Below are 14,637 nucleotides of genomic sequence, written 5' to 3' on the forward strand. Positions count from 1 at the left end.
AGTAATGTTTTCATCTCAGTTCGTCCCAATCTGGTATTAATTTACTTTTTCCATCTTTAATCCCCTTCATATTTCACCTAGCTAATAATCAATAAACTCCTAAAGGCACAGAGAAACTTAGCCGTGAATCTTTAAGTAAATGATCACTCTCTGTAGATCTCTAGATTTGGATGCAGAGCCTTTCCTATTATCAACAAATATTTTCTAAATGAATAAGTTAATTTTTTTCTTTAATTTTTGGTTGGAAGTCATTTCACATTTTTAGAAGTGAGAGTACATATGAAAAGCATAGATATAAAGTTTTATTAGGATTGTTACTGACCCAATTTCTTGGCTTTCCCCAATCAATAGAAATAGACAAGAAGCTAGACAGGAAATTCAGGCAAGGCTTTATTGGGGGCCCTGCTGCAGCCAGGGTGGGGAGAGGGGAGCGAGAAGTTAACAGGCTCTTTGCTCACTCCCAGAGGTGGGGCAAGTTGATTCCTTATTTGGGATGAGGGTAGGGGTGTGTCAGAGGTGGCTGGAGGGACAGCGTCAGTGGTTTGCCCACCCCTCTGGTGGTATTGTGTGCTGAGGGCATGCATAGCACTCTGCTTTTGCTTTTGACACCTTGTTTTTGATCCAGCCTCCTCAGAAGTGGCAGTTGAGTTTTCTTTTCACTGTCTCTTTGTATCTTTTGGGTCCAGAATTAGCCCCAAGTGTGCATGCACAGTTATTTTCAGTCCCATACAGTTTCTTTGCATTTTGTTGCTGGCGGAGAGGTGTGTCCAGGTGTAAGCAAAGGGTCTCAGGTCCCAACCTGTCTCAGGATTGCTAAAGAAGTTCTCCTGGAAAGCAGTTTCAAGTCAAAAGTGCTGTTATGTGGTCAGGTTGGGGCCAGAAAATGAAATATACCAAGGTTCTGAAAGCAAAACAGGAAAGGGGAGCATGTTTCTTTCAAGCCACAGACCAGGTAATGAATGTCCACTGGAATCATTCCACTCTTGGTGCTAACTCTGCATCACACAGCGTCTCTCATACACCCAGCTCACGAGCATCTGGGTGGGTCTCGCTGTCCACCAACAGCTCTGCCTTCAGAGTCATGCGGCACTTGGTAGACCGAGCACTGTGGGGACAGAAGGCGGGGTCACCAGGGTTTGACCACGACCACTGGCCTGGGCATGGTGCAGAGGTCATCTCCTGCCCTGTTCTGCCCTCCCAGCTGGGCCACCTCCTCCATCCTCCATTGCCCAAGGGAAAAAGAAGGCCTAGCTGACTCTCAGTAGCAGGACCCTCCCTGTTCTCCATCCTGCTCCAGCCCAGAATTCTTCTGGGAGTTCAGGCTGGCCCGGCTCCCTGTTTCCTGGCAGCAGCTCAGCTGGGACCCAGTGTCCAGATCCAAGAGAGGATCCAGAAATGTCAGCTGTTTACCTGGTTCAGGTGTTCCTCCTTGGTGATGCTGGAGGCATTCTTTTATTTTATCCTTTACATTTTCTGTTGGGATATAACAGACATAAAATGCCTAATGTGCATCTAGGAGTATATTGCTCTATAAAACTCTGCTTGCTGTTGTCTGTACCAGTCAGTTTGCAAATACCATAGCAAAATAACAAAAGCTGCAGACCGAGCAGCTTAAACAACAGAAATATTTTTCTTGAAGTTCCAGAGACTGATGGTCCAAGATCAAGATGCCAGCAGGGTCTGTGGCTGGTGAGAGCTCACCCTTGGGTTGCAGACAGCCACCTCTCGCTGAGCCCCAACAAGGCAGAGAGAGAGAGAAAGAATGAGGCTTGGGGAGTCTCTTCTGGCATACATGTGTACTAAGTCGCGTTAGTTGTGTCCAACTCTTTGCTATCCCATAGACTGTAGCCTGCCAGGCTCCTCTGCCCATGGAATTCTCCAGGTGAGAAGACTGGAGTGGGTTGCCATTCCCTTCTCCAGGGGATCATCCTGACCCAGGGATCTAACCTGTGTCTCTTATGTCACCTGCATTGGCAGGCAAATTCTTTACCATTAATGCCACCTGGGAAGCCAATACCTCTACTAATTAGAGTATAAAACACCACAACAGCAGGAGCTTTTGTCTGTTTTGTTCACAACTGTATTCTTAGTGCCTAAAATAGTGCCTGGCACATAGTAGGTGGCCAGTCAATATGGGCAGAATAAATGAATCAATGATGAAATTAAGTAAGCAGTTCCTCATCTGTTATTTTGCAAAGGGAATTCTGTTTTTATGAGTTTAATATATTTTAAAAAAGCTTCAAGTCATAGGGCAGCGTTTCAATAATTGAAATGGAGATGAATACACAATAAAAACAGTGAAAATTCTTTCCATGTCATCCCCCTCCTTCCTCCAGAGGTGCACCCAGTTAAGCTTGCTTGGTATCCTTTTCAAGACTTTTAAATCTAGTTACATATATATGTCTCAAATAGATATAAAGTTTTGTCTTATTTTAGATTTCAGTAAATAGCAAAAGGCAGGAATCTGTAGTCTTTATATAGTCAGATATATCATTTTTTTCATGGCACTGGAGATTATGTCTGGCATAAGATCTTTATGGCCCTTACGTTCTTGTTTTTTAAGAGATGTTTTTCTCTTGGGAGCTTTTAGAATCTTCCTCTTCATCCTTATTGGCTAGAAAATTACCAGCATAGGTCTAGATGTGATTTTAAAGTTATCATGCTTGTGAAGTTATCGTGCTTAGCATTTTCTTTAAATCTCAAGATGCATGCTGTTTTTCAGTACAGATGAATTTTCTATTCACATCTCTTTGATTATTTATTCCATGCCATCTTCTCTAATCCTTCCCTCTGGACTTCCTATCAGAATTCCTCCTACATTTTCCCTACAGGGCTCTCGATTCAAATTCGTATATTTTTCATCTCGTTGTCTTTCATCCATGTGTTTTGGCTACTGAGAATTTGATAAAGAAGAAAGATAGTAAATAAAAACATTTGCTGGTCTGCTACATGGCTTATCTGCTCACATATATCTTTTGCAGGGTGCATGTTATTCAAGAACACAGTCATCTCTTTATCACATAAAGACTTTATATCAGCTGGGGCTTCCCAGAGCTTGAAATTTATTTAAAATTATTTAAAATTTAAAATTTTAAAGCCAAACCCGTGGCTTGTTGAAATCCCAAGACCACCCCAAGATGCCTGTGAGTTCCAGGTGTGCTCAAATTCTGGTGACCTTCTTTCACTGGGGTCATTGCCTTGTTGCATCAAATATTTTCCTCCTTGTGCTTGTCCAGGGGAGAAATGATCCCTTCTTCAGTTTAAAAGTGGCCTTCTCCTAGAGCCTATTATACAGAGTGAAGTAAGACAGACAAAAACAAATATTGTATATTAACGGATATATATGGACTCTAGAAAGATGGTACCGATGAGCTTATTTGCAGGGCCGCAGTGGAGACTAGACATACAGAACAGACTTGTGGACACAGTGGAGGAAGGAGAGAGTAGGATGAATGGAGAGAGCAGCATGGAAACATGTACATTACCACATGTAAATAGACAGCCAGCGGGGATCTGCTGTATGACTCAGAGCTCAAATCGGTACTCTGTGACAACCGAGAGGGGTGGGATGGGATGGGAGGTAGGAGGGAGGTTCAAGAGGAAGGGGACATATGTATACCTATGGCTGATTCACGTTGCTGTATGGCAGAAACCAACACAAAATTGTAAAGTAGTTATCCTCCAATTAAAGATAAATAAATTTTTTAAGAAATGGAAGTGTTAGTCGCTCAGTCATGTCCGACTCTTTGCAACCCCATGGACTGCAGCCCACCAGGCTCCTCTGTCCGTGGGATTCTCCAGGCAAGAATACTAGAGTGGGTTGCCATTTCCTCTTCCAGGGGACCTTCCTGACCCGGGGATTGAACTCGGGTCTCCTGCACAGTGAGCAAATTCTTTACCATCTGAGTCACTCACACAAAACCTTGGAGGATATTACTAAAGAGCTGGGGGAAAAAAAGTGAAGTCACTCAGTTGTGTCTGACTCTTTGCAACCCTATGGTCTGCAGCCTACCAGGATCCTCCATCCATGGGATTTTCCAGGCAAGAGTCCTGGAGTAGGTTGCCATTTCCTTCTCCAGGGGATCCTCCAAACCCAGGGATCTAACCCGGGTCTCCCACATTGTAGGCAGTTGCTTTATCGTCTGAGCCACCAGGGAAATCCTAAACAGCTGGCGAGTCATTGTCTAATGGATCACACCACAAACAATTTAATCCTCCGTGTCTTCATTCCTTTTCTTCAAAGTCCTTTCCAAACACTCAGCTGCCTGGGGCTCCTCCATGACCTGCCCTTCCCACAGCACACGGAGTCCTCCCCTTGTCCTCCCTTTCCCCCAGAGTTTCCCCTCCACTAAGCAAGGTCACTCAGTGGCCTGTAGCTTATGCTCCTAAAAGAGCATCACAAAGCATTTCTACATCCAGGGCAGACAAAGAGCTTCTCCTAACAGGATCCATTCTCTTTAAAAGGCAGTTTGAGTTATAAGTCATATTTTGTTCTGTTTCACACAGCTAGAGATGCTATTATTATTCAATAATATTTTTAAAAATTTTTATTGAAATAAAGTTTGAAAGATTGAAGGCAAGAGGAGAAGGGGATGACCGAGGATGAGCTGCAGTCCATGGGGTCACAAAGAGTTGGACACGACTGAGTGACTGAGCAAAAACAATAACTGAATCATTTTAACATTTCAAACATGGCAAGGACTTTAACACTTTCTAGCAAAATAATTGTAGTTAATTACTCGTCTACAACTTGAGTCTGTTTTTTAACAACCTCCCACCAAGTCCATATTTGGTCTGCTAATACCATAAAGTACCACCATGCATGGCTGACACACAACTGGTTTATTGTGGCTTTTAGTTTTTCCCCAGAGAAGTAAAATCCATAGTGCTAGGTGACTGAGCAGTGATGAGGAGTAACTGTGCGAAGTGACGAAGAAACTCTGAGGTTCTCTAGTGACTGGGAGGAGGGTGTATCTCTTAGGAATTACATTTGACGGCAAACAATGATGACTTTAAAAAGTAGAGGCTTAGTTGTCTCATGTGACAGGAAACCTAGAGGTGGGCGGTTCAGACTAGTTCAGCATAGTGAGACATCTTCTGTGACCCAGGGCCCTTCTCCGTGCTTTTCCTTCCTTAGTGTATGACTCTGGTCCTTATAAGATGGCTGCAATAGCTCCAAGCATCACTTGCTTATATATTATTGGCCAGTAGTGTTTGCATGACTACACACAGCAGTGAGAGTCACTGGAGATTAAGTTTTTAGCTTTCATAGACTCTGATGTGGACGCAAGCAAAGAGTGTATGTGTGTGCTCAGTCGTGTCCGCCTCTTTGCAACCCTGTGGACTGTAGCTCACCAGGCTCCTCTGTCCATAGAATTTTCCAGGCAGGGGGCCATTTCCTACTCCAGGGGATCTTCCTGACTCAGAGATTAAACCCGTGTCTCTCGCGTTTCTTGCATTGGCAGGTGGATTCCTTACCACTGCACCATGAGGTGGGGGGTGGGATATAAATAGGATCAAGGTGAGCTGATGCCCAGGGTGTCCCACATGTAATGATGACTTCCAGGGACAAGGGGACACAGGAGAAAGCACGTGCTTTGGCAGGGAAGACAGATGTATTTGGGGGCATATTGAATTTGAGGTGTGGTTAGGATTATCCCAAGAGACTGGTGGTTGTATCTGCTCCAGGCTAGCCCATTTTACTATTTGTTTACATAAAAGTGGCATAGCTGGAAACTCTTTAAGACACAGGTCTGCCCAGCCAGAATTTTCATCTCCTTGACCTTCATGACTATCAAACAATAACGCTGGACATGTAACTCAAAGTGGACCAACAAGCCTCATTTCCAAGGATTTGGGAGAGTATTGGCCAAAGGAAACATTTTTTACTTGACCGTTGATATTTGGGATAGAAGTGGAGATGCTGGGAACCACTTGGCTACTATATGGCAAGATGGTGACGGGAGGGTGGCCCTGCATCTACCGGCTGGCCAGTGGACCCAATAAGATGGCATGAGGCCTGAGAAGGCAGATTCTCCTGGGCGCACGAGACTGGGTTGGTTCCTCCATGGTCTAGGACACCTGGCTTTCTTAGAGCAGCAATGTCAATATCAGAACAAATAAGGTTTCATTAGCCATTTTGTAATTTCTTACAAATGTTTAACCATTTTTACAGAAGGCAGATTCCATGCAAGATTTGAGAAAAACAACATCCACAGTACATATTGCAGCATTGTTTTTAGCAAAACCTGGCAAAAATGTAAACAGCCAACAACAGTAAAATGGACTGGTGAATTATGGCATGTCCATGCGTGAGCATGTTATGTAAACTTTAAAAATTATGTGTCATATAGCCTTTAAAGATTATATGTCAAACAACTTTTAGTGACAATGGAAAATGCTTATGATAAAATGTTGATACAAAATCACATAAACAGTACTATTCTATTGCCATTTTTTCTAACAAGCCTTAATTTGCAGATAGAAGAGATTGGAATGAAATACATCAACATATAATAATGTTTTTCTCTGGTTGGTGAGATTATGCATAATTTCAATTTTCTTCTTTATCCTCCCTATATTTTCCAATGAGTTCCTACTTTCATGATCATGAAAAAACCCAACATCACTTGTTTAAAAAGATATGGTGTAAAAAGATATACCATATCTGGTTATCATTTCAAATCCATCCTTAACAGTAAACGGTCCTTCCCTTTTCTCAGCACATGGGGCATTCCACTGTGAATTTGATTTGAGTCTATATCCAAGGTCATCTTTGTTGCTGGATTATAGATTCCTCGAGGGTGGGGCCCCTGCCATGGTCCTTACTGATGCCGCACTGCCCTGAAATCTGATAGAGCCTTGAAATCTGACACAGCCTTGTTGAATTGAATTGCTGTGTGCAGCCCAAGCTGATGTAATTGAGTGCCACAGCGGCAAGAGAAGTAACAAGACAAAAAAGGGCCATGAAGTCCTATAGAGAAGGTGGTCCTGGGTAGGACGGGAGGGTGCTCTGCTTCCCCTTTGTGTTTCACTTTGGTCACCTGTGAAGTGGGGATGATGGTGGCACCTCTTTATGGCACGGATGTGAAGATTTCACGAGTGAGCAGAGGTGAGGTCCTCGTGGTGGTGCCGGGACCACAGGAAGCGTGCAGAAGCATTTGCTCTGACAGAGGCTGTTGTCAGCCACTGCTGGGGACGGCGCCCAGCGCTCTGTGGCCGCGCACTTGAGCCTGTGTGCAGGCGCCTCTCACCTCCCATGTTCTGCTTTTCATCATCGCACTCCAAACTGCTTTACCCTCTGGGATCATAAACCCCCTGAAATTGGAGATTTATTAAACTGTACATTCCCTTCGATCCATTGCACCTGGCAGGTACTACATAAAGCCTGTTTAATTAGCTTTAAAATAATGTGTTTACTTTTCCTCCCAGGCGCCTTAATTTTTCTTTTTAAATCACAGCATCCCTTAAACCTTAGTGTAAACGTTCTCTGCTCTCTGCAAGCCAGTTCCTAGAGAAAAGCACTCTTGGCTTCAAGACTCGGAAAACTGAACGAGAGGTCACTGGTCCAGGCACACAGCTGGGCACCAGGACAGACACACTTAAGCTGACATCCTCAGCTGAAATCCCCTCCCTGCTGTCCTGCCAGAAGTCAGCCTTCAGTGCAGAGAGGAAGGGCCACACTTTTTTCTTTCTTTTTTGGCTGCACCGTGCAGCATGTGAGATCTTAGTTCCCTGGCCAGGGATCGAACCCATGCCCCCTGCATTACCAGCAGGAGTCACAACCACTGGACCACCAGGGAAGTCCCGGGTCACCCTTCTTGTTTCCCACTTCCAGTCACATCACAGAGGATGAACCACGTGCATGCACAGCTCCTGGGCACCCCGTAAGGTTATTCTGAGCGAATATTATAAAAGCCATTCATGGCCCCAAGCTGCTCAGTCACCCTTGCCCAATTTTCTGGCAGGTTTGGAGGGAATAGAAGTCCACTTTTGATTTATTCTCAGGTTTAGGGTTGATAGAGGTGACCTTCAGAGCATCCACTGGGGAGACGCCCATGCCACCTTCCAGAGCCAGAACCAGGAGCTCCTTTGGTACCCAAGCTCCACACTAATTCAGAGAGATCTCAAGATAGATCCCAAGGAGATGTCCATGAAGCACAGGCCCAGCCCTGAACTGGAATCCAGCCCCATTCACTCGGTGGCCCTGTTACATCAGGCAACCTCAGTTTGTTTGCTAGGTTAGAATGCTCTCCTCCAGCCTAGGGAGAGAAGTCAGCCTGCTGTGACTTGCTTTCTCCTCTCCTGGAGCAGCTAGGTGAGGATTCATATGTAAATGATGCCTAGCATTCTTTGAGTATAATGTGAGTGGGCAATAACCATGGGCTCTGTTGATTTAGAAGCCTCTGGAGAAAGCTTCTTGTTTAATCTGTTAATAAAAGTCCCACATTTGATCGCTTGATTGCAGGCTGCCTGTCATCGCATGATGGTATTGGAGCGTATGTCTCGTTGGCGCATGACTCACCAGCTGAATTGCCCACCACCGGATGTCACAATGATGCTGCTATTCAGAACATGAAGGATGCACCGCAGGGCTCAGAAAAGATTTTTTTTTTTATATAAAAAGCCGTATTTGTAGTCCAAGCCCCTCCAGGAGGAGATGCCATGCTTTCTGTTTAGCCGGTAAGGCAGAGGAAACAAAAACCACGTTATGCCTAATATCCCTGAAGCCAAATTACAATATTTACCCCTGCATGGCAACTTGATGCACATAATTATCTGTGCATAGAAAAGAAAATGGAAGAAAAGGTTCAATGAACACCCACCTGGCTGTTGTGAATGATGTTGTTCCAACAGAAACAGAGGTTGAGGAGGAGGGCTTGAGGGGAGGGAAGGAAGCGTGGTCCTTGCACATCCTCTGATGAGGAAGGAGCAGAGTCGCCTGGAGCTGGAGGATCTCTGTTTCCATCCCAGCAGGGATGAGACAGCCATGTGGTTTCCTCCGTAAGCCGCTATCGGTGTCCCCAGTGCTGCTCCATCACAGATCAGATGTAACAAGCTCCCAGACCACGCCGCAAGCTCAGGGAGCTTCCAGAGTCTCCCTGCAAAGGAAGAAGGAAGACCCTCACCGTGGCCTTTGTGACCGCCTCCAGTTCACATGGACCCAGTGCTGCACACCATGCAGCGGTCTGCTCACACCCGTCGGCATCCAGCATTGATGCCTCTCTCCTGGTAGACTGACCACCTTCACTTGGGTCCAGGGTGCCCGGAGACCCAGAAGTGTGGACCGACTGATGGGTGTGGGGGTCTAGACACCCTGCCCTGTCTGCCCCACACCCACAATTCAGGCAACTCTGATGCCTCCCCAGAGCCGCCAGTGGAGTCAGAGCCCCTCCATGGGACTGGGCTGAGTGCTGCACACTGGTCCCCCTTCCCATTCCATGACCAGGTTTTTTTCCTGGAACGTTTCCTAGGAAACGGTTCACTTGAATTTCTGGGTCCTGGATGATGGGCTTGGGGAGCAGCCCCGCATGTCCTCTCACAGGAGACTCAGCTACTCTGGCCTCAGCTGATTAGAGGAAGGAGAAGGGTCTGACCCAGAGCAGCCTGTCAGTAGAATGGCTGCCCCAGGGAGTCTGCCTAACAGGACAGGTCCTAGATGTCATTTGGAGCCTTCTAGCCCATAGTGTGGAGAAGTCGATGGCACCCCACTCCAGTACTCTTGCCTGGAAAATCCCATGGACAGAGGAGCCTGATAGGCTGCAATCCATGGGGTCCCTAAGAGTTAGACATGACTGAGTGACTTCACTTTCACTTTTCACTTTTATGCATTGGAGAAGGAAATGGCAACCCACTCCAATGTTTTTGCCTGGAGAATCCCAGGGATGGGGGAGCCTGGTGGGCTTCCGTCTATGGGTTCACACAGAGTCAGACATGACTGAAGTGACTTAGCAGCAGCTGCAGCAGCCCATAGTGAGGAGTTTGGATGGGACGCAGTGGAGGGACCAAATAGAGGTTCAGCCTTTTTTCTGGTTGAGTTGAATTGAAGGGAGGGGGCTGGGAAGAGAGGGGTCAGCTTCGTGCTGCCTCCTGTGGGCAGGTGAGTGTCAGGACTCACAGGGAAGTGCAGGGATGGCGGGGGAGGGAGATGAGATTTCCAGCAACAACTTAAATTCACTTCTTTCGCTTTGCACCAGAACCCCACCCAGCACTCAGGGGTGACTAGGAGAAGCAGGGCGTTGACCCTGGGTGACAGCTTCACCATTACCTGGTCCCACCTCCATTCCGACAGGGGAATGATTTACCTACACTCATGATGGCAAATCTGGGACTGGAAACCAAGTTTTAAGTTTTGATTGATTGATGATTGATTGGCAGTGCATGACACCACCTGTTTTCAGTTTCCCAGGGGGAAAACTCACATTGTTAGTAATACTCACATGGTCATTCTATCTCTTGCCACTGATACCTGCTCATACACATTATGAACTTCCTTGGCTGCCTGCTAGAAATGCTCCACTGCGACATTATTGCCACCCAGAAATGTTTGAGTCCTCAGCTTTCCAATGCTCTCAAGGACAAAGCTGTGCTAAATCTCTGCCTCAGTCCTGGGCAGTCTTTTCCCGGCTCCAGGGCAAGAATGTAGCAGGGCTGATATGTAATTTGTGGAGGAATTCCAGGTGAGCTGTGGATGGTTGAAGAGAAGGACACTGTCTCTGTCCTAAGGGTGGGGAAACTGAGGCAGTGGGGGAGGCTCAGGTGTCCAGGACGCATCATTCTCCCTCTCTCCCGCCACCTCGATTCCTAAGCTATGACCGAGAAACTGAGGCAGTGGGGGAGGCTCAGGTGTCCAGGACGCATCATTCTCCCTCTCTCCCGCCACCTCGATTCCTAAGCTATGACCGAGAAACTGAGGCAGTGGGGGAGGCTCAGGTGTCCAGGACGCATCATTCTCCCTCTCTCCCGCCACCTCGATTCCTAAGCTATGACAGAGCAAACAGCACTGTCTAGGTTTTAGCCCTCAGGTGATGCTGGTGGGCTGCTCCTTGGGCATTTACTTTCTTCACACTGTCCAGGCATTCTGCCATGAAATGGAGGTCTCTCTTGATCTTCACTGGGGCTCCTCCTCCCCTCCTGCCCGTCACCCTCCTTCTTCCGAAAAGACCCAGTGCGCTCGCGGGGACCCTCTGTTAGACCTGCTGAGCTTGTCCCTTCATCTCAGCCTGTCGTCGGGCTCATCGCTGCCATCCCATTCCCACTCACCTCCTAAGGCCAGGATATATCTCGCTTCCGCCCTGAGTATTCCCCCAGCAATTCCAGCACTTGCTGACTTTCTCCATGTATGCAGGTCTGTAGGCTTTATATCCAAGTTAAGAAATCTTTCATTAACAGAGAATAGACTGACTCAGATGAGTTCAAGTTAAGAAATAACAAAAGAAAGGTTGTATCTGGGAAAGCGATTCAAGAATACAGCAAGGAATAGACATGAATGGGCTTCAGGTTGGGTGTGAACTGAGAAGGGAGCTGGCAGCTCCTGAATCTCCAATTCCACCCTCTGCTCCCTCCTTATTTGCTACTCTCTGTTATTTTTACCCTATCTTTACTTCCCAACCTTCCTCTGAGCAATGCTGTCTCATGGCTTTGATGTGCAAATGGCCCCACACACGGTCCCCTGCCTGAAACTCATGCTTACTGGTGCCTACAGATGACCAGAAACCTTCCCCTCAATCTCTTAGCTCCAATTCCTGGGAAGAGAAGACTATGGTTGATTTGGTTCATTCTTTTGAACCAGGGCACAGAAGCCATGAGTCTGGCCAGCCAGTGGATTAGCCTCCCGTGGGTCAGGTATCCATCCTCACTCAATCAATGGTGGTCCCAGAGATTAAGGTGACATGGTGCAATACCCGTTAATCTGGGGGTCCATGAATGGAGGCCTCGTTAAAGGCGTGTGTGCAGGGTAGGGGATAAATTGGCATCTTTAAGGCGACTTAAGTTCAGTTCCACAGAGTCTAGAGCTTAATGGTCCTTGTGACGCTTCAGTGTTTTATTCCTGCCTCCTTTATGAGATGGGCCCTGCTGGTTCATTGGCCAAACAATCCCTGTTCCATTTGACCCAAATTTTCCCAGGTTGTGGAGAGGATCAACAGAACTAATGTCTGTTTTAAATGTGAAATGTCAGCCTGAATATCGAATGAAGAGCAATTGATTAAGTGAATTAAGGCAGTACTGCACAACAGAAAACTGTTCTGCTATTAAAATGCAGTAGCAGAAGAATATTTATATGAAAGATGTTTAAGACATTGTTAATGGAAGCAAATGAATTCCAAACAGTGTAAACATCATGATTCTCTTTGTGAGCATGTGTACATACACACACATTCATCCTTGCACTTGAAAAGATGCTCACCAAAATATCAACAGTAATGTAACCTGGGTGGTAAGATTATTGATGACATAAATTTTATCCTATTTGCTTGCTGCTGCTGCTGCTAAGTCACTTCAGTCGTGTCCGACTCTGTGTGACCCCATAGACGGCAGCCCATCAGGTTCCCCTGTCCCTGGGATTCTCCAGGCAAGAACACTGGAGTGGGTTGCCATTTCCTTCTCCAATGCATGAAAGTGAAAAGTGAAAGTGAAGTTGCTCAGTCGTGTCTGATTCTTAGTGACCCCATGGACTGCAGCCTACCAGACTCCTCTGTCCATGGGATTTTCCAGGCAAGAGTACTGGAGTGGGGTGCCATCGCCTTCTCTGCCTATTTGCTTACTGCTGCTGCTGCTAAGTCGCTTCAGTCGTGTCTGACTCTGTGTGACCCCAGAGACGGCAGCCCACCAGGCTCCCCTGTCCCTGGGATTCTGCAGGCAAGAACACTGGAGTGGGTTGCCATTTCCTTCTCCAATGCATGAAAGTGAAAAGTGAAAGTGAAGTTGCTCAGTCGTGTCTGACTCTTAGCGACCCCATGGACTGCAACCTACCAGGATCCTCTGTCCGTGGATTTTCCAGGCAAGAGTACTGGAGTGATGTGCCATTTCCTTCTCCGGCCTATTGCTTAGTTATATTTAAAATTTTTTTCTGCAATAAGCATTTATCACTTTGCAATAAGAGAAAGAAATAAAAGGATAAAAGGAATGTGTTAGTCACTCAGTCGTGTCTGAATCTTTGCGAGTCCAATCCATTATAGTCTGCCAGGCTCCTCTGTCCATGGAATTCTCCAGGCAAGAACATTGGAGTGGGTAGCTGTTCCCTTCTCCAGGAGATCTTCCTGACCCAGGGATCAAAGCTGGGTCTCCTGCACTGCAGGCAGATTCTTTACCAGCTGAGCCACCAGGGAGTGTAATGCAAGGCTATAACCTCCTTAATGAAGGCTGTTTTTTAGATTCCACTGTGATAAATAGTTTGGAGATCCCTTAAATCATATCTAGAAAGGTTGTCTATATATCCTGTCTACAACTAAAAGTGTATGCATGTAAAAATCTGATTACGTGTCTAATTACACTGAATGGCTTTCTCAGGTTGAGCTTCCAAGGAGTCTAATTTATTTGGGAGGTGATCCCAGGAAGCACTGATAGGAGAGCAGAGAAGTGAGGCAGAGAAGGGGGAGAAGCCACAGCTGGTGTGTTCCTGAGCGCCCCAGGGGCCAGCCACTGGAGATCTGAGACGGGGAGAAGCTTGCTCAGAGCTGTCCTTCCCGAGGCGCAGGGGAGCTGGGGCGTTCATTGGTCCACTACTCCCCTCTGCCAGCAGGTTAAGATTGCTCCCATTAGGCGTTTCTTCTGGCCTTCCAGCCTCCAGGGCCCAGGCAGAGAGGACTCCAGCAACCAGAAAAGGCTCTTAGTTCAGCATGCTGCTGCTGCTGCTAAGTCGCTTCAGTCGTGTCTGACTCTGTGCGACCCCATAGATGGCAGCCCACCAGGCTCCCCCATCCCTGGGATTCTCCAGGCAAGAACACTGGAGTGGGTTGCCACTACCTTCTCCAATGCATGAAAGTGAAAAGTGAAAGTGAAGTCGCTCAGTCGTGTCTGACTCTTAGTGACCCCATGGACTGCAGCCCACCAGGCTCCTCTGTCCATGGGATTTTCCAGGCAAGAGTACTGGAGTGGGGTGCCATTGCCTTCTCCGTAGTTCAGCATAGCCTCTTACAATTGGAAGGTGTTAAGTTGACATACACAAGAATGGTAAGAGTCCAGGGAATGTGGGCTGGGTACCAACAGCATCCATGCAATGGCATTCTGTCCCTTTAACAGCTCTGCCCTGCAGGGTCTTTCTTGAATTTCTGTGCTGGTGGGGAGGAGGGAGCAAAAAAGTCAAGATGAAGAAGGTCTACAGGGGAAATTCTATGACTGTGCTTATTGCTACCCTGTCCCCCACCAAAAGCCAAAATGTTCTTTTTGAAATCTGATCTTCCCTGGTGCTGCCGGGAATATTCAAAACAAAAGTTGTGAAATCCAGGTTTCAACAGGAACCCATTATAGCCAGTGAAATTGAGGAATGCACCAGGAAAACATGGTATCAGGACTTGGAGACATTTATTTGTGAGTTTGGCAGGTCTTTTTTATTTTTTTATGATGTTTTTGGACTCTTCTGCATATAAGGCAGATTCCCTCAACCCAAGTCTATTAAATCCCTCGCCATTCATTTTA

The 14,637-nt window shown here is 46.6% G+C and overlaps 1 long non-coding RNA gene across 2 annotated transcripts; it reads right to left on the reverse strand.

Annotated features, from left to right (window-relative positions):
- Positions 1–254: 254 nt before the first annotated feature.
- On the reverse strand, positions 255–11,510 carry LOC109568108 (uncharacterized). 2 transcript variants are annotated; one of them, XR_011570057.1, is made up of 4 exons: positions 11,263–11,510; positions 8,826–9,101; positions 1,411–1,473; positions 255–1,105 (listed from the first exon to the last, which is right to left on the reverse strand). It is a non-coding gene; the product is annotated as an uncharacterized lncRNA (long non-coding RNA). The 2 variants fall into 2 exon arrangements; XR_002182204.2 differs by lacking the exons at positions 255–1,105; positions 1,411–1,473 and adding an exon at positions 3,013–3,284.
- Positions 11,511–14,637: the final 3,127 nt, after the last annotated feature.

The sequence above is a fragment of the Bos indicus genome, chromosome 13 (assembly GCF_029378745.1).
Source record: "Bos indicus isolate NIAB-ARS_2022 breed Sahiwal x Tharparkar chromosome 13, NIAB-ARS_B.indTharparkar_mat_pri_1.0, whole genome shotgun sequence".
NCBI classification, from domain to species: Eukaryota; Metazoa; Chordata; class Mammalia; order Artiodactyla; family Bovidae; genus Bos; species Bos indicus.